We start from the raw sequence: 27,305 nt of genomic DNA, 5'->3' as shown, positions 1-27,305 counted from the left end.
CATTGATTTTCAGCATTTCGAAATCTGAAGGACGATCGATTTTGAAATGAATTCAAAATTTCAATCACCTGAAAAAAGCAAGATGATGAATTCTCTTATTTTTATGGCTAGTTTGTATCGTTAGCCTTGTCGGATGCTCACATTTTAGGGGTGGTTCGATGACTTTTGTTCCTGCGGCCAATGGAACGCAGGTAAGTGCAAAACGGCAAAGCGCATCCACTTTCTACATCCTCTCATAAATAAGAGCACCTACAACAAAGCGCATGAATATGACCTACATTACGGCTATTTTTACACTCTGACATCATGAGGGAAAACCCCACTTGGTTTTAATCTGAATTGTCTAAAAATATATACAGGTCAGTGACTTGTAAAGCTTGGCGGACTTTAATTTTTTCTTAAAACGACGCCATCTTGTTCTTGAGAATAACTGCAAAAAAGACATATCTATGCGATTATTATTATAAACTGAGCTTTTATTAGGTTCGTGAGACCATGGTACATATGTATGGGTGTCAGACGTTTCACCCCCAAGACTGTTCCTCCCAAGACTTTTCCTCCCAAGACTTTTCACCCCAAATTTGGGGGCGAAAAGTCTGGTGTTTTATAGCATATGAAGACTTTTCACCCCCTATAATTTGTTTTTATTATTTAATATGATTATAACGTTTTTTTTTTTGGGGGGGGGGGGGGGTGGGGGGGGGGGTTGTATAGTTATGAATAATTTCATATGTATTATAATTAGGTTAATACATTAAAAAAAATATTTTACGATGTTTGTTAGTAGAGATGACCAAAAACTTTAAACATAAGTTATTTACAAGGTTATCTTTTAATTCATTTGTTTGCTCAATGATTGAAAATGTGACTTTGATGATTAAAGGTACTTTTGACAATAGCTACAAAACTAAAAAAAAAATATTTTATTCCCTTTGTTTGATGTTCAGTAATTGAAAAAAATAGAAGTACTTTTGATAATAATAACTACAAAGTAAAATATTTTATTGGTGTTAAAATTAGCCTTGTTGTTCAAGGTTTGAAAGTTTGCTATCAATTAACGGTGTTGTGACATAAAAAAATACACTGCTAAAAGCCGCTGTCAAATAATTTACATCATAGTATAGAAATATATAAATATATGCAAATTTTGTACAAATAAGATTGAATAAAAAAAATGACCCATTTGTCTTGTTTGTTATATTGTGAGAAAATAAATTATATAAGTCAATCAAGTGTTACAAGATTAATGATTTGGATGATTAAAACAAAGAATGGGGATTTTCGGACTTTAATTAATTTTGTCCAAATATTATGCTGATTTTATGTAGGAAATAAGCAATATATCTATTGTGGAAAAAACGTTATTTTAAAATTGATTATATATCGCACATCGTTTGTTGTTGACAACTTAATTGTTAGTTTTTGTTATCCTTTATAGGCAAGTGATGCAAGATAAATTAAGTCTATCAACCATTAATTAATTGGCAGATTTCTCTTGCATGTTTTAGTATATTTTGTCCTTAAAATGATAAACTGTACACTGTACATGTTCAAGTTATATCAATAAATTGAAATAATAACAAATTCTCGATTATCTAATAAGTCGAAATGGTTTGATGAATCTTGTTACATAATAGCAAAAAAATAGTTTCAAGAAAGCAAGAAATACATTTGTGAAAGACAAAAATGAGAGAAATACAATTAATTTTACAAGCATGCGTACTAAGTATAATAGAATAAGAAAAAAAAGGATAAATATGCTAAGCTGCTGGTTCCGTTTACTGAATTCGAATGAAAACTCACTACAAAAAAGAATTTATCATATGCTGCACAACCATGCAAACAATAACATTACTGTACATATAATAATTCAAACTGTGCGTTTCAAATAAAAATGCTGTTAGAAAACCTGGGATTGTCGGATATATGGATAGGTCAAGATAGTAACAGTAATTCTTTATCTACAGAGAATATTGGACAATTATTATCAAGCTTGATATGCTAACATTAACAATTCTCGAATTGCTCTTAGTAGATTTAGATTATCATAACATAATTTTGAAATAGTAAGAGGTAGATATAACAACACGGATCAAAATGATATAAAATGTAAATTTTGTAATCTTAGTTCTTTAGAAAATGAATATCACTTTCTTCTTGTATGTCCGTTGTATAAAGAATTACGAAGAAAATGTTTAAAACCATATTACTGTAGATGGCCCGCTCTGTAAATCTGATGTCTACGGAAAATAGGAAGGAATTACTGAATCTGTCAAAATTCATTTATTTTGCAAATACACTTAGACAAGATATTGAAAGTTAGTTTCATTTTTGAAGCAACCATTTTTGAGTGATGAGTATAATTTTGTTTGTTTCTTGATTTCCATAAGATCAGTCAAGGTTTGAACTTTCGATTAATTAAAGTTTAATATACTATAGGCTAGCCAGTTAATCCATTTATATTTTAACACATATTCCTGTCAATCAAAAGGTGTTGATTAAATCACAACACCTATGAAGAGTTTAAAATATTGACTATTTCTGTCAATCAAAAGGTGTTGATTAAACACAACACCTATGAAGAGTTTAAAATATTGACCTACAATGAAATGAATGACTTTCAAATTGTAATATTTGTTTATTTATTTATTTATTTATTTCAGTCTCATCAGCATACATAAATAACATCACAGTACAAACATGTATTGCATATAATAACATCAAACATATCAAATGCTGCCACTCAATACTGAGTTACCCGAGACTATATATCTTGTTAAATATATAAAAATATATCATAAAAATAAATTCCACATCATATTGCACTTATAAATAACCATATTACATGTTATCACAATTGGGCTATCATTATGATACTAAAGGATAAACATACACCCTCTAATTCTAACCCCTAGTTAATATTTACATCTACTATTGTAATCTAAATCTACTCATATTTTTCATAATTATATTACATAAATAAAACTTGAATCCATTTGAATAACATAGAAAACAAACTTAATCATTAAGAAGTCTCAACAAATTTACATTTAAAAAGATCAACTGATTAAGTTGACTACATGTATGTTACCCTAAATTCAGTGTATATTTTGTAGAATTATGGTCCGTAAAGTAACAAATTATCTTCATAAATGCCCTAACAACCTATACAAAATATATAAAAAATATTTTAAATACCAGATAACAAAATATTTCACAATATTTTCAGTATATTAAAAATTGGGGGTGAAAAGTCTAGAGTTTGCAAAATTGGGGGTGAAAAGTCTTGGGAGGAAATGTCTTGGGGGTGAAATGTCTAGGGGAGGAAAAGTCTTGGAGGTGAAACGTCTGGAATTCCATATGTATAGTGTATGCATACCGTATTGCAATTACTACATAAAAGTTTTTATAACGGAAACGCTTGAGGAAACGGAAAGTGACTCATGTTAGAATTTGTTCAGGATTTTAGCTTTCTGCAATTCAATCTAGGAAGATGTTGCATCTGGAATGGAGTGTTATTGAATAAAATCATCGAGGATACGGGTTGCCTATTTGTTCTGTCAAGTGGCGTTATGGCGTGTGTATAAGTCACGTCATTCGTTTGCTTGGTGAGAATGGGTAATTCGGTAGACAACTGAACTTGGGACACAATTTTACTTGGCAGCAAATAAAAATTATTCATTATTGTCAAGCAGAACTGAGAGGTCGGGCACAAAGCTAAACAAGGTTAGCGTTTGTTTTTCAACTCTTATTTTATAATATTTTTTATTTCGTTGAAAGGCTCTATTCAGCTGTTAACAGGTCGGAGACTTCCCCTGGATTGAGAGACAAACTCTAAATCTAAACACTGTCTCTCGTTTGAAAGACAAAATGTCTTTCGATCGAAAGACTGTATTTAGCTTAAGTGTTGAAAAAAAAAACATGAAATCATTATTAAAACAATCAGTTCATTACAGTCGCATTATTTATTCATTGAAACAACTTGTTATTTCAAGTAAACTTTACAAGAAACACATTGTCATAGAAGTTTGATTAAGCATTATAATGCTTAAACAAAATTCCCAAATAATTATGATTTTGAAAGTTTGATAAAAGAAAGATATTTTTCTATATTTGAACTAAATTTCTTGCGCATTCTTAAAAGAGAGTTTAATTACTCTTTCATTGATTTTCATTGCTTAAGCTAATTTGAGTCTTTCGATCGAAAGATATTTTGTCTTTCGAACGAGAGACAATGTTTAGATCGAGAGAATGTCTCTCAATCCAGGGGAAGTCTCCGACTTGGTTTTGTGCCTTCTACTGTCCATTCTACTTTTAAATTTCTTGTACAGGCGCGCAGCTGCACATAATACTCGTAAAGAGGGTTGATGCGGTATAAATAGATAGATAACGGTTTGGCGTATTAATTTTCAGATTTCCATGCTAGGTAGTTGAAGGTCTTTGATGATGATCATGAGCATTACATTTTATCGTCAAAGCCAGTTGTTCTTTGAAAGTAAATAGGTGTATGACTCCAAAGTAGTCACATTCGTTTAAATAATATTACAAAACGCACATTTTTTACAAATTGGTATACCATCAATTGGACCACATTCTATTAGTGTACACTGAAAAACAAAATGTTTGTGCAACAAATACCACTCCAATTACCTGTTTTCCCATCGATTTGCCATTTTCGGAATCGACAATAACTGAGGTATTCCGTAAACCACATGACCGATTTTTGGTTTCCCAACCTTTTCCATGTCGAATTAAATCTTAATTAACAAAGAAATCAACTGTTGTTTGTAGCCCACGTTTTTCCTTATCAAATAGGAGAGATCGCCCTGACGTCACGCATCAACACCTGTTTATCTGGTGGTGGGCAAAAAAAAAAAAAAATTTACATTGTTTGTGTATGGGATCAGAATTTTTAATTCTTAATAATTTTTTCGTTCATTTATGGATATTAAAAAATCAAAAAGTTTCGAAATGCTTACGATATTTATGTTTTGTTATTCAAATATCTTTTGAAAAAGAATAACCGTTTTAAATGACATATGATTTAAATAGCGCCGTAGATGCCCTCAACTTTTAGGAAAAACACTGTAAGTCAAGCGTTCATGGGTGGACGGATAGCTCAGTGGTTTGCACACTGGCCTTCCAATCCTGAGGTCGGGGGTTCGATCCCCAGCAGCTACTCGGAAATTTTCAGAAACGCTTTTCAGTGTTTCCCACCCAACTAGAGGGGTACTGGTCAGGAACCCAGGCAATCCTTGCGTGTATCAGTGCTATACACTGGGCACGTTAAAGAACCAGGCTGTCTATTCGCAACGAGCTAGGCTAAGTTAGCCGGACAAGCCTGTATCTGATTTCTGATCTCTCTGTCATGGGGGCTTTGTCTCACTCTGTCCCTCTGGTCAGATTGCTCTGTGTCTGTACTAGTAGAGGATGAATTATGCGCCCTGTGTGGCTGCATTTGAACTATGTAAAGCGCCTTTGAACGTAAAATTGATCATGAAAAGGGCGCTATATAAATCTGGTATAATATAATAATAATAATAATAATAATAATAATTCATAATTAATCTGTTTTATTTCGAAATAATAATTAAAAGTGATCAATACATGCTTATTTTATATCCTTTCCATTGTTTAAAAAAACATTGATATTATTTGTGTTTTAAGAAAATATAAGCCGTTAGAAAAACATTACTGTTAACAAAAAAAATAGATGCTCGGCGTCTGCCCATCCGATCGTTTCTTATCAGTTCTATAAATAGAATATACAACGGATTTGTATACAAACACGATCTCCACTATTAAATCTTAATTAATAAATAAATCAACAATTTCCACGAACACATTTTAAATTGTGTTTTTGGTGTTGTTGATGTCTATTCTTAACTTAGCCTATTATATTTTAATCAAGGATTTTCCAAAAACGGCAGAGAAACTTCCCAAAATGCAAGATAACATTTCCCATTAGTTTTATCAGGGGAAGCCGGGTATTGATTTTTTGTCTTACTATAGCGCGAAGTACTGCGTGTTGAGCATTACCAGTCTAATCTAGTTCTGTGTCCCAGATTTTAGATTTTACTCTTTAATTTAAATAACCACATGGTTAGGACAATATTTAATTCATCTTTTTCTGTTTACTTCCGGTTGATTATTCTCCCAACAAAATGTCATATGACGGGAAATATTACTGCAAAAAATCCAACAATTACAAGGTGTGTTTACTTTTTTACGTAATAATCTAATGAATGACAAAGGAACTGCTTATTAATAAATTAAACGCATTTCATATAATTCCCGCATTCTTGATGATGTTTTCAAATACGGACAATCAGTTGTTGCTCGAATAGTTGACATTTTTATGCCAGGGAAGTATAGTTATTAAATGTAGACTACAATACTGCATCGCTTGGGATTGACATACATGCATCTCCATATTTGAAATTGATTTAAGTACACTGAGCTTTTATTCTATTTAGATGGGGTTGGGGATGTTCCCCATACAATCTTTTGAAATATATCTGTTACTAGATGCGTGTTTGTCTCACAATAGCTGTAGGTCATGCTGTCTGTCGGTTATATGTGACGTTCAATAAATACTTTTTCGTTTACCTTTATGTAATCGTCATATCTTTGCAAGAGCGACTTTCAAGAATTCAATGAACGTCATCAATATGTCCTTTTGCAGAAATACCGCTATTACCAAATTCGAGAAAATTCTACTAAATGTCAGTATCGTAATTCTTTGTGTTGTTTTACGTTTAATTGCAATTTAAAAGACTTCTGTTTCTAAGTGTATCAAAACAATAGTAAATATCAAATTCGAGATATATTGCATATTTGGTGTTAAATCCTTTGTCAGCTGGATACTAGATTTTCCTATTTGATTGTGTCTAACGAAAGAGGTGGACGACGCCATGATAGTTCTTAAAGCCCACTAATACTGAGCTGCTTTGATATTTTTTGCTTTCCTGATTCGTCGGATCCTTGATAATATTGATCCCCTCTTTAAAGCATGGACTTCCCTGGTTTCTGCCAACGATTCAGACTACTTCATTTTTCCTTTCCATGTATTTATCTGTCCAGGATTTGAACATCGGGATTAGTTATTCACAATATTCACAGATATTTAACTCTCTCCAACAAGACAACCACCTCGGTAACCTAGTGGCAGAGATCCGCTTCGAGTGCGGGAGGTCGGGGGTTCGATCCCCGGCCGCGTCATACCAAAGACATAAAAAATGGTACTAGTAGCTTCCTCGTTTGGCGCTCAGCTTTAAGAGGATAGTGCTAGGACTGGTCAGCCAGGTGTCAGTATAATGTGACTGGGTGGGGTATCATGTCACGTGTCTCAATAAAGTTGGGCATTGTGCTCACTGCTACAAGTCGATTATATGACTGAAAAATTGTTTAAAAAGACGTTAAACCCGAACACACACACTCTCCACCAAAACAGCCATTTAAGATCAGTAATATTTACCTGATGAAAATCACCAGTAAAATTCCAAGTAAAACAAGGTAATATAGCTCCCATAAACGCTCCCTCTAGAGTCTTAAATGACCCAATTATATTTATTGACACTGAGGAAATGAAATGCTAAGATGATGGTCCAGAAATACTGTCACTAGATTTAAAGCTTGGCTGTTCTTTTCAGAGGATGTTATTGTAAACAACTGCCAAATATCTACAGTTATTTCTGGAAATTCATCAATATTTGTAAAGATTTTACATTTAAACTTTTAAATTCATTAGTTTTCGCATTTGATAGAGGAAATTATGGTTAATTTGTATGAAATATCGGTAAAAGCAAAAAATGCCCAAAAAATGTCAATTGACCCTTAAGTGTGTCCTTAGATATATCAGTAAGAATGACAGTGTCCGGGATAAACTACCTTATTGTTTAGGACTAAGAATCATCAATATACTATGACTTAAATTTATACCTAAACCCAAGACTTGCAACAATTTTCTGTATCTTACCATATATGTGTTTACCATAAATAAAGGAAAAGACTGTCCTTTTGAATCTCATTACTGGTGTTATTTCAAAGTTAGTTGTTATCATATTGTCAATTCATTTTGATTTGGAACAAACTGAAAGTATAGTTAAATTGAGCTGATTTAAAATTCTAAACACATACTATTTATTTCTATAGTATAGCCCTTTGCATGAATTTTTGAAATAATTCTTCTTTCAAGGATACTTATAAATTCAGACATGTTTTAAATCAAATTTATTCAAAACCTTCATTTAAAGGTAAATCAGCTGACATTTTTAGAGGAACAATATTTGAATGTGTTTTATGGTAAAACTATATTTTTTCAGGTGTCCTTGAATGAGGGAGCCCATCAACTAAGGTTGTATGCCCAGGGACCCAATGGCGTGGACCCCCTGACAGAGTCCTGCCTGCGTGATGCTGGTACAAGGATCATACCCTGTGCCTCAGTTCATGTCAGACTTGTCACAGTTACAAGAGGCTCTGGTGGAAAGGCACTAGAAGTAAATATTTTTTATTTTTTTTACCATTTGGAGCCGTAATACTATTTTGATAGTTCAGTCAAGCTGTATAATTGACATAAGTAACAATGTAAATATGGGTGGCATGTATATCAATATTCATCTTGTGAAAATGGAGATGTACTCGTATGGTAAAATGGTGAAAATATGAATGAGGCAGGTCAAGCTATATAGATGGCAGAGCTTCCTGATGATAGGCAAAACTTACACGTCATATTATATGTATCATTTCAGACGTTAATCTACTTTCTATGAGCAACACAACTAGAACAACCTATGAAGCAAAACAATAATTGGTGTTAATAGAACTTAATGCAATTAAATGATTTTATATCATCATAACATATCTATTCCGCAAGTTAACTTGCTTTTCACTTACGTAACATTAAAATATTTATCTAACAGTCGAGTAAAGTTCCAAAAGGAGACTGGCTACGTATGGGATTATGGCAGCCACGTCCAAAATACTCGGACCGTGTATACTAATCCACAAAGGTCATGCCAACACGCGGGGAGACTCGGCTATTCCACAGTATGATGAGACGGACAAGGAGAACGATTCGAGAAGTTATAGCCCTCGTTGTCTCGGCTAAGGAAAGCTTCCTGAGAAGTGATAAAAACATGGAAGAATATATCAGAGTATGTCGTCAGGAAATAATGATTATCCTGTAAAGTTTTATATGTTGTTTACAAGCTAGCGTATGTGTTTTTACTTCACTGGAGCCAAAGGCTCATGGTGAGCTTTTGTGACCGCTCAATGTTCGTCGTCCGTCGTGTGTCGTCAGTCGTCCGTCCGTCAACATTTTTTAAAAAAATCTTCTTCTGGAAAACCAATGAACAAAATTATATCAAACTTCACAGAAATGATCCTTGGGTGGTCTCCTTTCAAAATTGTTCAAAGAATTGACTTCCATGCAGAACTCTGGTTGCCATGGCAACCTAAAAGAAAACTTTAAAAATCTTCTTGTCCAAAACTGCAAGAGCCTTGGTATTTGGCATGTGACATTATCTAATGGTCCTCTATAAAGATTGTTCAAATTATGTCTCTGGGGTGAAAAGAGGCCCCGCCAGTGGGGTCCCAAGTTTTATATAGACTTATATAGGAAAAAACTTTAAAAATCTTCTTGTCTAAAACCTCAAGACCTAGGCCTTTGATAGTTGGTTTTAGCATTACCTTGAGGTCCTCTACAAAAATTGTTCAAGTTATAACCCTGGGATGAAAAGAAGGGAGGCATATTAGTTTTCAACTATCCGTCCGTTCGTTCGTTCGTTAGTGTGTTAGTCACAACGTTAACTTTTGCATGAAGGCACTTTACTCGCGAACCACTGCACCCAGGACCTTCAAACTTCACATGCTAATAGTACTTATTGAGTACACGACCCCTATTGACTTTGGGGTCACCATGTCAAAGGTCAAGGTCACCAGGTCAAAGGTCAAGGCGCTGCAGGGGCATTTGTCACCATTAGTGACAGCTCTTGTTTTATATTTCTTTCATCAAAATACTATTGAATTTATTGTGTTTTAAAGAAATATAAACCACTTGATCTTTTACGGAAAGTAGCGGCAATCTTAGATTTTAGAGTAGACATTAAGCGCGGAGAGTAGTTTCCCTTACCAAAATGGCGAAAATTGTAAAAAAACTTGTTCTTAAGTTGGAAAATTGTCTGTAACAATTTTTGTTGTAAAAAAAAACAAAACAAAAAAAAAAAAAAAAACACGCTGGAGTTTTAGATTGTTAAGAAGATCATTCGAAATGGCGAAATGCAGGTCAATGTATCCTGGTAAAATTTTAAAAGAAAACTAAAAGAGATATGGGCCTGAAGGCTAAACTGGTCAGAAGTCTGAAAAATACATATAGTGGCTGCACCTCCGATCAGTGATCACATTGCTTAAGCGGCCAAATTGTCTGCTTCCCCTCGCTGGCTGCTTAAGGCAAGTTAGACTGTGTATAGGAATAAATACTTCAAAAATTATCAGATCATATTTCCTAGACGGTTTAATTATAATTACCTGATGACCCCAAGTGATTAGGGGTCACCTGATTGTGACATTGACCTACTGACCTACTTTCTTGTTTTTTAAGATACAGCCTTGAAATTTGGATGACATGTAGTTTTGCACACCGATCTTAAAACTGACTTTCAGTGACATTGAATGTCACCTTGACCTACTGACTGACTTTCTTATATTTTAGCATCAGTTTGACATTTTAAACAGGTGGCTGACATTACTCAGGTGAGCAATTCAGGATTATTATGACCCTCTTGTTTATTATTTTTATCCTACTTATAGGCGCTGGTCTAACTTTCTTGCTGAAAGCCTGTATTGCTACCTAGGTAATCACCAATGCTTGTAATATTGCCCAGATAGACATCTAGGGTTTTCATCAATCATGAAAAGCTAGAAAGTTGATTGTTGACCTAAACTTTACTGAAGGTTGAAGTTGAAGGTCACACTGACACCAAGAGTAGAACGCATTTCATACCAATAACTGGAGATCATCTTCACTCCATGTTTGATGTCGTGGGAATGGAATTGTGCCATGTCATATTTTTGGTATTACGCTATTGTAGTATCATTTCGATGTTGAAGATATTTCATTGAGACAATATTGGTTGAATAGACATTATCTATTATAGGTCAGACAAAAACAAATTTCAGTGTTTCAGCAGAAAAACCTGACATGATAACATTCCTTTACATACTGCTGAAAGGAGCAAATACCTGTGAATGTTGATAAGCAGGGTACTGTTTTGTTCAAAGTCACCCTTTCCTCCAACATCAATGTGGGTTTGAGCCTCCCCCGGGGCGTTGAATTCTTCATGTGAGGAAGCTATCCAGGTGGCCTACGGATGGTTGGTGGTTCTACCCAGGTGCCAGATGGTGATGAAATAATGCACGGAGGGGCACCTGGATTTTCCTCCACCATTAAAGCTGAAAAGTTGCCATTTGACCTATAACTATGCCGGTGGGACGTAAAATCCAACAAAAATATTACAGGAAATTCCATTCAGCCATATAGTGTTTAAAAGCTAACTTTTGTTTTGTATAGCATTTCAGTTGTCTGAAGCAAAAACTATAGCATAACATAAATTGTATAAAGCAGTGCATTTATTATAATTATGTCTCCCACAGTGGTGTGCGAGGTATATTAATATACTCCTGCCTCTCTGTGTGTTGTGTGTCTGTGTGTCCGACTGTCACAAATCTTGTTCTCACTCCTAAGTCGAACGTTTCGCATCCGATCTTCACCAAACTTGTGTTTGCCAATAAATCCTGGGCCAAATAACTAGCCAAATCTGTCTTTGAAACTTACTTTTAGCTCAACTTTTCAAAGAAAAAGTAGAGTTATTGCACTCACCCAGGTTTCGGGATCGCCATGGGTTAAAGTTTTTGATAAAGTCAAATATCTCTGTTACTATCGAAGCTATTGACTTGAAACTTAAAATACTTACTTACTATCAAAGTCTACACCAGGAGAAACAATCCTCATAACCCTGATTGATTTTTGACAAAATTATGCCCCTTTTTAACTTAGAATTTTTGGTTAAAGTTTTTGATAAAGTCAAATATCTCTGTTACTATCAAAGCTTTTGACTTGAAACTTAAAATGGTTATTTACTATCAAAGTCTACAACAGGAGAAACAACTCTCATAACTCTGCTTTGCTTTTAATTTTGACAGTGTAATGCCCCTATTTAACTTGTAATTTTCTGGTTTAAGTTTTTATAAAGTCAAATATCTCTGTTACTGTTGAGGCTTTTGACTTGAAACATAAAATGGTTATTTACTATCAAAGGCTGCACCAGGAGAAACAACTCGCATAATTCTGATTTGAATTTCGACAGAGTTATACCAATTTTTAATACAGAATTTTTTAAAGTTTTTGATAGAGTCAAATATCTCTGTTACTTTCAAAGCTTTTGACTTGAAACTTGAAATTGTTATTTATTATCAAAGTCTACACATGGAGTAGAGATAGACCCTAAAATTTTCAACGACAGAGATACATTGAATAAAGTCTAGAAATTGATTTCCAAGTTCTTCAAATAAACAAAAATGATTTCACAAAGGTGAAATTTATGATAGTTATGTTGATATCAATAACAGAAGTTTTAATATTTAATTTAAAGTTGTGATCCGCAAAGACTGACAACTCTTGCCTTGGGCTAGTACTTATAAGCAGAGATATCTTTTAGTTTACTTCCCTTGCAATTACACAATTGAGTGGAAAATGAAAACGGTTTAAGACGCAATATCATACTTTTTTGCACAACAAAAACATTTAGGATTTATTCATATGTGTTTGATTAACCACCCAAAGGCTGGTTCCTATGATTTTGTCAACTTACTTATGGTAAAAAATTAACTTTTAACAAGCCGATAAAATGAAATAACAGTAAGTATTTTATAGTGCAGATAATACAGTTTTGCTTGTATCAAAATGTCACAATAGAAGCACTTTTGTAATACAGAACACCTGGTAGGATTAGTAAAGGTGCAATTATATTGATCTATATTTCCTATGCCTACATGGAGAAACAATCCCCATTACTCTGATTTGAATTTGACCGAGTTATGCCTCTTTTTAACTTGGATTTTTTTTTTACTGGCAAAGCTCAAATTCAGAGTCAAGCACTGAGAAAAGTTAAGGGCGCTGTCTTAAGGACAGCTCTTGTTGATAATCAAAACACTGAAAGTCTGATTAGGCATTTGAGGTCTTTGTGCGTGGTTGAGTCGTATACTGTCTACTATTTAGATGATTGTGCAGTTGTGGGAGACAAACGCTTTTCTCAAAAGCAGATATAGTTTATTACTAATATCTTGTGACCGTCATTTTTTTTTCACGTATGCAAGTTATGATCTCATTTATTGTGCAAATAACATGTAAATATTTATACAGTAAATGTTCTGCTTCCATAGAAGCTATATTTGAGCCGTGCCATGAGAAAACCAATATAGTGGTTTTGCGACCAGCAATGATCCAGACCAGCCTGCGCATCCGCGCAGTCTGATCAGGTTCCATGCTGTTCGCTAAAAGTTTCTGTAATTGCAATAGACTTTGAAAGCGAACAGCATGGATCCATGCTGGTCGCAAACCCTGTATGTTGGTTATCTCATGGCACGGCTCATATTTATTTTTCAGAATCAGTTGACCAAAACGCCAGATACAAAAACGTTGGAGCAAGATCTCAACTTCGTTTGTCAGTATAGTCCTAAACAGGGAATAAAGGTTAGATATATATAGTTGAACTTTGTTTGCTCGAACGTAGATAATTTATAAATCACCATTCGCTGGATCTCATCATTGGGACCCAGGAAAAATTCCTATATAGTGAATATTATTCGATAGTTGAAAATGCCAGTAATTTGAACACATTTTTTTTGACACTCATGTCCAGTTTGAGTTAACAAAGTACGACTATATGATCACATTTCTCCACAAACGGATACTATTTTTGAGCGGGTACATGTATTTCAGACTGATTCTTTGTGCTAGTAAAACCATTATATTGCACGTCATGTTCATCTATTTTTAAATGCAATACTAAATAATTTAAATGACTGGATTCTCTAGTGAAAATCAGAAAATTTGTTTTCTATGGAAAAAGATCAGGAATCATGATGGAATACACTTCATATATATTTTAAACCAAAATAGCTGAGACAGCAATATTTTGAAAAGCAGCAAACTGATATAATGTGATAAGTGTCCACTAATTTGAGACATTATTTTACTGCCCTATAATTTTGATTATATTTGTAAATATATAATTTCTTGATTAACTGTTTCAGGTAGCAATAGACAGTGCAGTAAACCTGCCATGGTCAAGCTTCACCCATGCCCACATGTGTCTCAATCCACCGGCTGCCTTCTATCTGGTAAGTGTGGCATCTGCTGTAAATTATATTGTCCAAGTGACAGGCTAATTCAATAGGGAGAGCAACTTTAGGACAAAATCCTCTAGAGGTTGAACAAGTAGGAGAAAAAACATATCCTTGTTTTGGAATAAGAAGGGACAAAACCCTCTACTTGGTTTGAAACTAGTAAGGACAGCTCCCTTCCCCTTGATCTGAAACAAGTAGGGACAGATCCTTTCCCCTTTCCTTGATTTGAAACAAGTAGGGACGGATCCCTTCCCCTTCACTTTCTTGAAACTAGTAAGGACAGATCCCTTCCCCTTGATCTGAAACAAGTAGGAACAGATCCCTTTCCCTTCCCTTGAATTGAAATAAGTAGGAAAAATACCTTCCCTTGATTTTTAACAAGAATGCAAAAATCCCTTGAATTTAAAGAGTGTGGACAAAACTACAATTTCCATGTAGAATTGTTCCTATGTAATAGAGGACTTGTGTATAGCTTTATGGAAATCACCATGAGAACCCTGGCTAACAAATACTGAAGTGTAGAATTTTATACCTAGATTATCTGTCTATTTACTTTGTGTAGGACATTGGTCTACAATCTCTTCTTTCTGTTTCGTAATTGTTAGTTCACTTTAGAAATTATTGTAGTAATAGGGTACAAGAACACTGTGTTGAATTAATTTCTTTACATAATTGAAATACAGTTAATCACTTAAAAACAAACACTTTACAAGTTATTTTAGTAATTTGTACCTACAGTTAAAATGACAGCTCACTGTTTCAAGCAATTTGTGTGGTTACCAGCTATTTTCCTTATATGGTTTCTGTTTTGATCTCTCAAAACACTTGATGACTTGAGCATTTTCCTCATCCCATTGTGAGGAGCGGCTGTGGCCGAATGGTTGCTGACTTTAAATCACTTATCTAGTCATTATGTGCCTCTGTCGCTGAGTCATTATTGCTGCTGACTTTTAATCATTTAATCATTTAATCTTCCCCAATGTGGGTTGGAGCCGTGCTCGTGACATTGAATTATTTATGTAAGGAACCTTTCCAACTGGCTTTCAGAAGGTTGATGGTTCTGCTTAGATTCAAGCTTGTGATGAAATAATGCACAGAAGGGCACCTGGGATCTTCCTCCACCATCAAAAGCTGAAAATATGTAGTATGACCTATAATAGTGTCAGTGTTACAATAAACTCAGTAAAAAGAAACAAAACAAAGCTTGCATCAATCATTGTTTTACAATTATGAGAATTACTTGCATATGGCTGTAACCAAGATTTAACTTGTGCGATTATTTATTGACAGGGTGCTCCTCATGCAACTTACGACAAGTTGACATTTACAGAACTTCTGGATGTCCGCAGTACAAACACCTCACCCCAGTGGAAAGATGGCTTCAAGGTAACCCTTAGTTATATACATGGAAATGTTTATTATATTAATTACAAATTGCTACAAGTCAATAAAAACTTACATGTATATTTTATCAATGTCTCATTGTAAAGTGAGTTCATTATTCTACTGTAGGAAGCTACAGGGCAATTGCACATGAGTGAACACTACAGGGATGGATAAATTATGTAGTTATGAGGAGTTCATTGCTCTAGGGAGATTAATTTACTAGATATTTTATCTAAGAAGAAAAGAAATCAGGGCATCCACTGGGCCTCAAAAAGTTGTAGCCAATTTGTGAGTGAAACTGCCAAATTGAAGCAGAATTGCTGAAATTCATCCAGACTTCAATAAAATTCTTGGAGCCGCTTTCAAAAATCTAAGCCAGTTCTTTGAATTTGAAGCATTTGGCAACATTGGCTGATGGTAGAGGAGGCCCTGAAAATATCTGCTTGTTAAGACAGCTATTCTTTAGTATTTACACTGTATTTGTTTACAATGAGTTAAGATATAATATATTCTATAGCTTGCTGCATGAAAGAAATCTTTTTGTATATTTTTTGTGTGTCTATGATATAAATGTGTACATTTTAAAATGAGCTGTATTGTTTCGGCATTTTCCCCGCCGTTCATATCATCGTTTCCTTACCATGATCATCCATCTACAAGAAATCTCACTCAGTGTAGCGAAGGAAAACTACAAATATGGTCTCCTAGAGCAGGTACATATGTTATAGTTTATATTTGTACCCGCCCCCGACAACAAAGTTGTAAGGGGGGGGCGGGGGTATACTGGTTTCAGGTTGTCTGTCTGTCCGTCTGTCTGTCCGTAGACACAATCTTGTGCGCACCATCTCTCCTCATCCCCTCGACAGAATTTAATGAAACTTCACACAAGTGATCAGTAACAACAGTAGTTGTGCATGGGGCATGTTAGGTTCTTTCAGAAAAAAAATTGCAGAGTTACGGGACTTTGTTTTTTGTTACTATACTATATACATAGACACAATCTTGTGCGCACCATCTCTCCTCATCCCCTTGACACAATTTAATGAAACTTCACACAAGTGATCAGTAACAACAGTAGTTGTGCATGGAGCATGTTAGGTTCTTTTAACAACAAAAATTGCAGAGTTATGGGACTTTGTTTCTTGTTAACATACTATGTACATACAGTCTGCATATGCAATCTTGTGCGCGCCTAATCTTCCGAACCCTTGCACACAATTTAATGAAACTTCACACAAGTGATCAGTAGCAGCCCTAGTTGTGTATGGTGCATGTAACGTTCTTTTAGATAAATATTCTGCATAGTTATGGGACTTTTTTTTGTTACTATACTGTATACATACAGTCTATATACATACAGTCCACATAGTTATGCAATCTCGTGTGCGTCAAATTGCAATGTACTGTGTCAGTGCATGCGGGGGTACATTCATCACCTTTAGTGATAGATCTAGTTTAATTTGACACTTAGCAGCCTCCAGTTGGCTCATGGAAGGTCGGTGGTTCTACTGCCTGACGGACGGTGATGAAATAATGCATAGAGGGGTCTTCCTCTACCTTCGAAGCGGAAAGTTGCCATATGGTCTGTAATTGTGTTGGTGCGACATTAAACCAAAACGAAATAAAAAAAAGAACTTAGCAGTTCTAATGAAAATGATGTTTAATAAATAACTCTGCACTGGAAATAGTTAAATACTAGTAAAAATAATGCACAGAGGGGCACATTGGGTTTTTATGCCCCCGAAGGGAGGCATATTAGTTTTCAACTGTCCATCCGTTCGTCACAACGTTAACTTTTTGCATGAAGGCACTTTACTCACGAACCACTGCACCAAGGACCTTCAAATTTTACATGCTGATAGTACTTATTGAGAACATGACCCCTACTGACTTAAGGGTCACCAGGTCAATGGTCAAGGTCACAGGGGCCAATGTTAACTCGTTAGTTTGTTCGTCAAAATGTTCGTTCGTCACAACGTTAACTTTTTGCATGAAGGCACTTTACTCACGAACCACTGCTCCCAGGACCTTCAAACTTCACATGCTGATAGTACTTATTGAGTACATGACTTATACTGACATTGGGGTTACCAGGTCAAAGGTCAAGGTCACAGGGGCCAATGTTAACTCGTTAGTTCGTTTGTCACAATGTTCGTTGGTCACAATGTTAACTTTTGCATGAAGGCACTTTACTCGCAAACCACTGTACCCAGGACCTTCAAACTTCACATGCTGATAGTACTTATTGAGTACACAACCCCTACTGACTTTGGGGTCACCAGGTCAAAGGTCAAGGTCACAGGGGCCACTGTTATCTTTTTGCGTGAAGGCACTTTACTCGCGAACCACTGCACCTCGGATCTTCAAAGTTCACATGCTGATAGTACTTATTAAGTACATGACCCCTACTGACTTTAGGGTTACCAGGTCAAAGGTCAAGGTCACAGGGGCCAATGTTAACTTTTTGCATGAAGGCACTTTACTCCCGAACCACTGCACCCAGGACCTTCAAACTTCACATGCTGATAATACTTATTGAGTACACGATCCTTACTGACGTTGAGATCATCAGGTCAAAGGTCAAGGTCACAGGGGCCAATGTAAACTTCTTGCATGAAGGCACTTTACTCGCGAACCACTGCACCTCGGACCTTCAAGCTTCACATGCTGATAGTACTTATTGAGTACACAACCCCTACTGACTTTGGGGTCACCAGGTCAAAGGTCAAGGTCACAGGGGCCAACGTTAACTTTTTGCATGAAGGCACTTTACTTGCGAACCACTGCACCCCGGACCTTCAAACTTCACATGCTGATAGTACTTAACTGAGTACACGACCCCTACTGACTTTCGGGTCATCAGGTCAACGATCACGGTCACAGGTGCCAATGTAAACTTCTTGCATGAAGGCACTTTACTCGCGAACCACTGCCTCCAGGACCTTCAAACTTCACATGCTGATAGTACTTACTGAGTACATGACCCCTATTGACTTTGGGGTCATCAGGGGGCCTCCGTGGCCGAGTGGTTAGAGTCGTTGACTTCAAACCATTTGCCCCTCATCGATGTGGGTTCGAAACCTCATTTGGGGCGTAGAATTCTTCACGTGAGGAAGCCATCCAGCTGGCTTACGGAAGGTCGGTGGTTCTACCCAGGTGCCCGCTCGTGATGAAATAGTGCACGGAGGGGCACCTGGGGTCTTCCTCCACCATTAAAGCTGGAAAGTCGCCATATGACCTAAAATTGTGTCGGTGCGACGTTAAACCCAACAAAATAAAATAAATAAATTGGGGTCATCAGGTCAAAAGTCAAGGCGCTGCGGGGGCATTTGTCACCATTAGTGACAGCTCTTGTTCCTCACTCATTAAAACTTAAACATTTTCTGTAATCTCCAGTATAGTGAGCATTATACCTTTATAACCAACAATTATTTTTGTAAAATAATGTTATGACATTTTACAGGCTTGGACAGCAGTGCAAATATTTACGGATAAGTATTGTACAACACAGGCATTCCAACTTCCTTTGTTTGCTGGTTCCCCCTCACAGACGATACTCAAACAGTTGGCACGGGAACCATGCAAGGAATGGATGGAGAGGAACATCAGAAATAATGGGGTAAATTATTATACAGCAATTATTGGGCAATGGCGTGCCTGTAGTAGTCATATTTGTCCGCGTGCCAAGAGTGTTAGTAACCCTATATGGCACATCATTTCTGTTTTTTAGTTGTTTATTATATACCTCAATCCAATATTGAGAACTCGGTAATTCAAATTGTTAAATCATATAAAGTTAAGAAGTTAACAAACATTTACTGTAACAACACCAGTATAAAAAGGATGCCACAAACCAGTGGCATTCCAGTAGCATGTTATTGAGTACTGTGAAATCATTAATATTCGTGAGGGACTAATTTTCGTGGATTTTGTGGTTGAGCCAATCCACGAAATTTAATCCTGACGAACAAGTAAAATTCCCATTCACTTTATGTTCAAAAATTGCAATCCACGAATTCATATCCCAACGAAATTGCAATTTCGACCAAAACCACGAAAATTCATGCCCACGAAATTATATGATTTCACAGTATGCTTCCAGTTGTAGGCAAGGGTTATAGGAGTCTGATCTGTATATATTTTGTTACTATTTATTATTAGGTATATGATAATTAGATTTATTATTGTCTTTCTATTAAAGGTAATAGGACATAAGTATTAGATTTCCAAAGCAGGTATTCTAGTTCATCACATACTTAAAAAACATTTTCATCAGATATATATCCAAAATGTACTTCAAATTTTACATACTATTAAGAACAAGGCAGCCTGAAAGACAGCTAAATCCCCCGCCACTTGTATGGATAGTGAAAGGGTAAACCTTTGACCTTGAGCTGTGACTTTGACCTTGAACTGACATGGCTGACCCATGAATTCTGCATATCGTCTAGAGGAGGTTATCATTTGACCCAAGTTTCATGAGGGGTGGGTGGGTGGGGGGGGGGGGGGGGGGGTTAGGAGCTACAGAACTCAAACCTTTGACCTTGAGTTGACATGGCTGACTCATGAGTTCTTGATGAGGTGATCATTTGACCCAAGTTTAATGTAAATCCTTCAAGGGGTGTATGAGATACAGAGTTGACACAAAATGGAAGGCTCAAACCTTTGACCTAGAGTTGTGACCCTGACCTTGAGCCAACATAGCTGACTCATGAGTTCTGCACATCGTCTTGGATAGGTGATCACTTGATCGAAGTTTCATATGAATCCTTCAAGGGGATAAGGAGATACAGAGCGGACACAAAATGGAAAGCTCAAATATTTGACTTTGAGTTGTGACCTTGACCTTGAATTGACATGGCCGATTCATGTGTTCTGCACATCGTCTTGATGAGGTGATCATTTTTTCCAAGTTTCATAATTATCCTTCAAGAGGTTTAAGAGATACAGAGCGGATACGAAATGGTAGGATCAAACCTTTGACCTTTAGTTGTGATCTTGACCTTGAGTCGACATGGCTGACTAAAGGGTTCTGCACATGGTCTTGATGAGATGATCATTTGACCCAAGTTTCATGATTATCCTTCAAGGGGTTTAGGAGATGCGGACAAGAAATGGAAGGCTCAAACCTTTGACCTTGAGTTGTTACCCAGATCTTCAACCGACATAGCTGACTCATAGGTTCTGCACATTGTCTTGATGAGGTGAACATTTGACCTAAGTTTCATCAAAATCCTTCAAAGGGTTTAGGAGATACAGAGCGGACACAAAATGTTACAGAAGGACGGACAGAGACCATTCAATGATTCCTATAACCCCCCACCACTTGTGGCGGGGGTTAAAAAAGAGGTTTTCAGCCTTACCAATAAAGGCTGATGAGTATATACTGATATAAAGCTTACTGTTTTGATGTTTCTATCATATCTTTCTAGTTAATGCTTCTGATTTCAGATACATTGGTTAGAGGGATCTGCTATATTTTTACGCGTAGCAGATGCTCGGAGAGACGATGAACTTGTTTCAGATATTTCGCACAACAAACTGGTATTCATACATCTCTTTTACACAGACTGTGTTCATCTTTTAACAATTTTCTTTGAAAATATACATGATGTCAAGCATGATAAGAACTAAGAATTAAGATTTTAAAGATTTCCTACTTAGTTTATGGTTAAGATAACATCATATTTGCTCCAAGATAAAGACAGAGTGAAAATTCATAAAAATCATCATCGTATAAAGATCTATCTGTCCCAGCATTATCAGCTGAAACCTATTCCTTTTTATTACAACTCTTGTCTTTTCTTGACCAGTCAGTGTGTAATTATGACAAAAAAAAAAAACACCTGCTATAAACCATAATTGCCATAGTTTCATAGTTTCTGTTTTTAGCTCAACTATACTAAGAATAGGGGAGCTATCCTACTCGTCCCGGCGTCGGCTTTAGTGTTAGCCTGAGCGTGAGCGTTAGCATCACACAAATGTTAAAGTTTGCGTACCAGCCCAAATATTTTCAAAGGCGATTGCCATATTGCTTTGATATTTTGCATACTTGTTTACCATCATGACCTCAGTCTGTAAAAAGAAGGGGGCAACTCTATCAAGCATTTTGACTGAATTATGGCCCCTTTTCAACTTAGATTAAATGTTAAAGATTGCGTACCACCCCAAATATTTTCAATGTCCATTGAGATATTGCTTTGATATTTTGCATACATGTTTACCATCATGACCCCAGTCTGTAAAAAGGAGGAGGCAACTCATCAAGCATTTTGACTGAAATATGGCCCCTTTTCGACATAGAATATGCTTATTGTAATGTTATAGTTTTACTCATAGCTTATATTATACTATAAAGCACTGAGAATAGTCGAGCGCGCTGTCCACTGACAACTCTTGTTATACATACAAAACTAGATTATTTGTATAAAGCTTGATTTTGATGTTAAAACATTGACTAATTGTTTTGCAGGTTGAAGTGAACACAGACTATATCCCAGTTGGTCTGGAGGAAAGTTATTTTCGAGAAAGGCCCGGTAAACCTCTCGAGTCTTCGGTACCTGTTGGAAAAACACCGGAACAATTCGTAGATAATCTCAAGGTCAAGTTCAAGAGTGTAAGTTCAGATTGAAATGTAAAGCAATATCCTAGTTACATAGGAACATTGAAATTTTAAGGGATAGAAATTGGATAAGTAAATGTGATCATTTGTTAAAAACTTATTACAATGTAAACAAATTTTAAGACTTTGCTTAGTTTCAGAGCTTTTTTAAATAACCTTTAGCCTGCTAAATTCCTAAAATGGACTGGCCCATCATTCAGTTTTGGCAGTACCATTTAGTATTTGAAGGGGTGTTCAATAAAAATTTACCGACTGAATAGCGAACACTGCTGACCATGATTAGCCTGCTAAATTCCTAAAATGGACTGGTCCATCATTCAGTTTGGGCAGTACCATTTAGTATTTGAAGGGGTGTTCAATGAAAATTTACCGACTGAATAGCGAACAGTGCAGACCATGATTAGCCTGCACTGGTCATGCAGACTAATCTTGATCTGCACTGGTTGCAAAGGCAGAATAACTCGCCGCCGGCAGGCTAAAGGTTAAATGACACACAAGTTTTAGTTTTTGTAGTCAGACCAGTTTCAACACAGACTTTATTTACATTGCAAATATTGAGTTTAATTATAAAATTATCTGTTTTATATAATTACTGATGAAAATATAAATTACACGTTTATTTCATTTCAGCTTGTATACAAGTTATACGAGGAAGGTAATGTAAACAAGTAACAAAGGTCAAGATCACTCTTAGAAGTAGGTCAGTTGCAGTAACCAAATGGAGGTTTCCATAGCAACTAGAACAAAAGATTAGCAAGCAACAATATTTTCATTTTTATAAATAACAGAGTGTGACACTTGAAAGGATCAGTGGAAAGGTCATATTGTGCATCTAAAAATTGTTTTGTTTGAAATGACATGATCTCAAAATAGTAAGCTAAATATAGTACAGAATTCTAAGAAGATTATAACAGCAGACGTAAACACCAGTTGAGAGATGCATGTGATATCTCTTATGTTGTTACTATAGTCACTAATATTTTGAAATAACTTTATTGATTTAATTGATAATTCTTGCAGACTTTTCTTCAATTGTCATGAGGCAAAACCACTGTTGCACCAAATGCAGCTCCACATAAGATTAATAAAAAATACAGAATATATATATAGTTGCAAGATTATTATTTCAGTCTGTTTTGACCAAAGTCATTCACATATTAATTTATTTATATTCCACATTTGACATTTAATTTGTTCAACCTTTCCAGTACATGTATATTAAATAGTTTTGTTCATGTAGAATTTAGTATTGAGCACACTCTAAGATAAGTCACAAAGAAAATATGTGTATATGTGTCATAAGTTAACTTTTGAATAATCATTGTAAAATATTTTTGTGTTAATGCATCATGTTCTTAGCTCCCCTGAGCCAGGTTCATAGTTAACCCTTAAGCATGCTGCTCAGGATTGATTTTCACTTTGCGACCAGTGTAGATCATGATCAGCCGGCATATCTGTGCAGTCTGATCAAGATCTGCACTGTTTGCTATTCAGTCAGAATATTTCTGATAAGCACCCCTTTTAACAGTTAATGGCACTGCCTAAATTGGATTTGGACAAGTTCATTTTAGAAATTCAGCAAGGTAAGGGTTAAGATCATTTTCCTGTGTCCATCATTGGCTTAGAAAAGAAGTTCACCCATGATTGGTTTTTCAGCTTCAGGTTTATAGCTAATGTATTTCTACTTTGCTTCGACCATATTTGGTATGTCAGTAATTTTTTATCTTAGTGGCAGAAATTGCAGTTTCATATTCATAGACCCATTGTGGCAGAAATTGCAGTTTCATGCTCATAGACTGGGTATTTTCACTGTTGTATGTCAACTTTAGGTCAGTTTTACCTGTAAGTTTTTCCCTCTGTTTTACAGACCTGGTCAGGCATTCCTCATTTTTAGCTCCACTATTCGGAGAATAGGGGGCTATACTACTCGCCCCGGTGTCGGCGTGACCCTTCTTGGTCAAAGTTTTTCGGCAACGTTTGTTTTTCTGTCATATCTTTGTTACTATTGCTTATATCTTACTGTAACTTCACATAAACATTGTCCAGTATACAAACAATATATGTGTAGGAGCTGAGTCCATTATGCCCAAGGTCAAGGTCGCCAAGCTGTTATACATAGGTTATTTTTAAGGTTAAAGTTTTCGGCAACCTTTTCTTTTCTGTCATATCTTTGTTACATTTGCTTATATCATACTGAAAGTTCACATAAATATTGTCCAGCATACAAACAAAGTGTGTATAGGGGCTTGGCCCATTATACCCAAGGTCAAGGTCACCAAGGAGTTATACTTAGAATTATTTTCATGTTTATTTTTTTTTGCTTCGTTTATAGACATATCTTTGGTACTTTAAAAGATAATGACTTGAAATTAAAAGTATTTGTTTATAATCATCTGCATGTGTGGCTACATACCCTATAACTCTAATTGTGTTTTTGACAGAATTATGCCCCATTTGTACTTAAACGTTTTTGCAATCTTCGCTTTCTGGATATTACTTTAATGCAATATAAGATAAAGACTTGAAACTTAAAATGTATCTTTATCATCATCATCATCTGCATGAGTGGTAACAATTCCAATAACTCTGGTTCATATTTTTGACCGGATTATGCCCCTTTTATACTTAAATATTGTACAAACTTCGTTTTCTGGACATAACTTTGGTACTATATAAGATAATGACTTGAAACTCAAAATATATCTGTATCATCATCATCTGCATGTGTTGTAACAATCCTAATAACTCAAATTTGTGTATTTGATGGAATTATGCCCCTTGGTGTATCTTCCTTTTAAAGTATAGGTCTCTTATTCAGATATATATTCATTTTACTCTCAAATCCCCGAATAGTGGAGCGCGCTGTCTTTTGGACAGCTCTTGTTATGTGTCAGATTGCTAATTTGTGATGTATATAATTGACAATATTCCTGCATTGAAAATATCACCCAATTGCTAGGAAAATGTATCTTCTTTTTTGCTTCTGTATATTGAGAAACCTTTGTTAAAGACCATCTGTGAATACCGACTATCAGGCATTGCACTTTCTGGCAGCCATAGCCCTATCATACATGAACTGTTTCCCTGAACATACCTTTTTCTGGTTTTAGGTGAATAATATATGTACAGTTTTGGTTACTTGAGTTGCACTTGTCTCTTTCTTGTGGACTTATTTTATTAGCTTCCCCAGCAAGCGTCTTTCTCATTTGCCTTATGAATCTGTTCACCAGAGGTGTACTTACATATATATTTTGCCTGATTTTGATGTATGATACATGGCGGATCTGCAATATCCATTTATCACATATGTTTTTGCTTGTTTCTTTCTGTCTCAAATGTACTCTGCATTAGAACATGTCTTTATTAAAGCACTAAATATTGTTGTATGCTTGTTTGTTATTGTTATTAAAATGTTTATTTCGTTTTGTCTGAATTAAACTAAAACCACAGTAGCTAGGGCTTTGATATTTGGTATGTGGCATCATCTAATGGTCCTCTACCAAGTTTGTTCAAATTATGCCCCTAGGGTCAAATATGGCCCCGCCCTTGGGGGGTTGCGGGGGGGGGGGGGGGGAGGGGGTGGGTGTCACATGGTTTACATAGATTTATATAGGGAAATACTTTGAAAATCATCTTGTCCAAAACCACTGGGTCTAGGGCTTTGATATTTGGTATGTAACATCATCTAGTAGTCCTCTACGAAGATTGTTCAAATTATCACCCTAGGGTCAAATATGGTCCCGCCCCGGGGGTCACATGGTTTATATTGACTTATATAGGAAAAAAACTTTGAAAATCTTCTTGTCAAAAACCACAGGGCATAGGGCTTTGATATTAGGTATGTGACATCATCTAGTGGTCCTCTACCAAGATTGTTCAAATTATGCCTCTTGGGTGAAAAGAGACCCCGCCCCGGGGGTCTCAAGTTTTACATAGACATGTATAGGAAAGAACTTTAAAAATCTTCTTGTCTTAAACCACAAGACATAGGCATTTGGTATGTAGCATTGCCTGGTGGTCCTCTACCAAGATTATTCAAATTATTACCCTGGGGTGAAAAGAGGCCCCCCCCGGGGTCCCAATTTTATATAGACTTATATAGAAAAAAAAAACTTTAAAAATCTTTTTGTCTGAAACCACAAGACATAGGCTTTTGATATTTGGTATGTAGCATTGCCTTATGGTCCTCTACCAAATTGTTCAAATTAAAACCCTGGGGTGAAAAGAGGCCCCAACCCGGGGGTCCCACGTTTTACATAGACTTATATAGGAAAAAACTTTAAAAATCTTCTTGTTTGAAACCACAAGACCTAGGCCTTTGATATTTGGATGTAGCATTGCCTTGTGGTCCTCTACTAAATTTGTTCAAATTATGTCCCTGGGATGAAAAGAGGCCTCGCCCCGGGGGTACCAAGTTTTACATAGACATATAGGAAAAAACTAAAAAATCTAGTTCTGAAACTCCAAGCCCTAGGCTTTTGATATTTGGTATGTAGCATTGCCTAGTGGTCCTTTAGCAAGATTATTCAAATTATGCCCCTGAGATGAAAAGAGGCCCCACCCAGGGGGTCCCAAGTTTTACATAGACTTATATAGGAGAAAACTTTAAAAATCTTCTTGCCTGAAACTGCAAGGCCTAGGCTTTTGATATTTGGTATGTTGCATTGCCTTATGGTCCTCTACCATAATTGTTCAAATTTTGCCATTGGGGTGAAAAGAGGTCCTGCCCCGGGGGCCCCAAGTTTTACATAGACAAATAGGGAAAAAAATCTTCTTGTCTGAAAGTTCAAGGCTTAAGCCTTTGATATTTGGTATGAAACATTGCCTAGTGGTTCTCTAACAAGATTGTTCAAATTATGCCCCTGGGGTGAAAAGAGGCCCCGCCCCGGGG

The 27,305-nt window shown here is 35.9% G+C and overlaps 1 pseudogene; it reads left to right on the top strand.

Moving 5' to 3' along the window:
• The first annotated feature begins 158 nt into the window (after positions 1–158).
• LOC128551466 (uncharacterized) lies at positions 159–25,797 on the top strand (annotated as a pseudogene).
• Positions 25,798–27,305: the final 1,508 nt, after the last annotated feature.

The sequence above is a fragment of the Mercenaria mercenaria genome, unplaced genomic scaffold (genome assembly GCF_021730395.1).
Source record: "Mercenaria mercenaria strain notata unplaced genomic scaffold, MADL_Memer_1 contig_1114, whole genome shotgun sequence".
Classification (NCBI taxonomy): Eukaryota; Metazoa; Mollusca; class Bivalvia; order Venerida; family Veneridae; genus Mercenaria; species Mercenaria mercenaria.
This window is presented reverse-complemented; position numbering and strand designations above follow the sequence as displayed.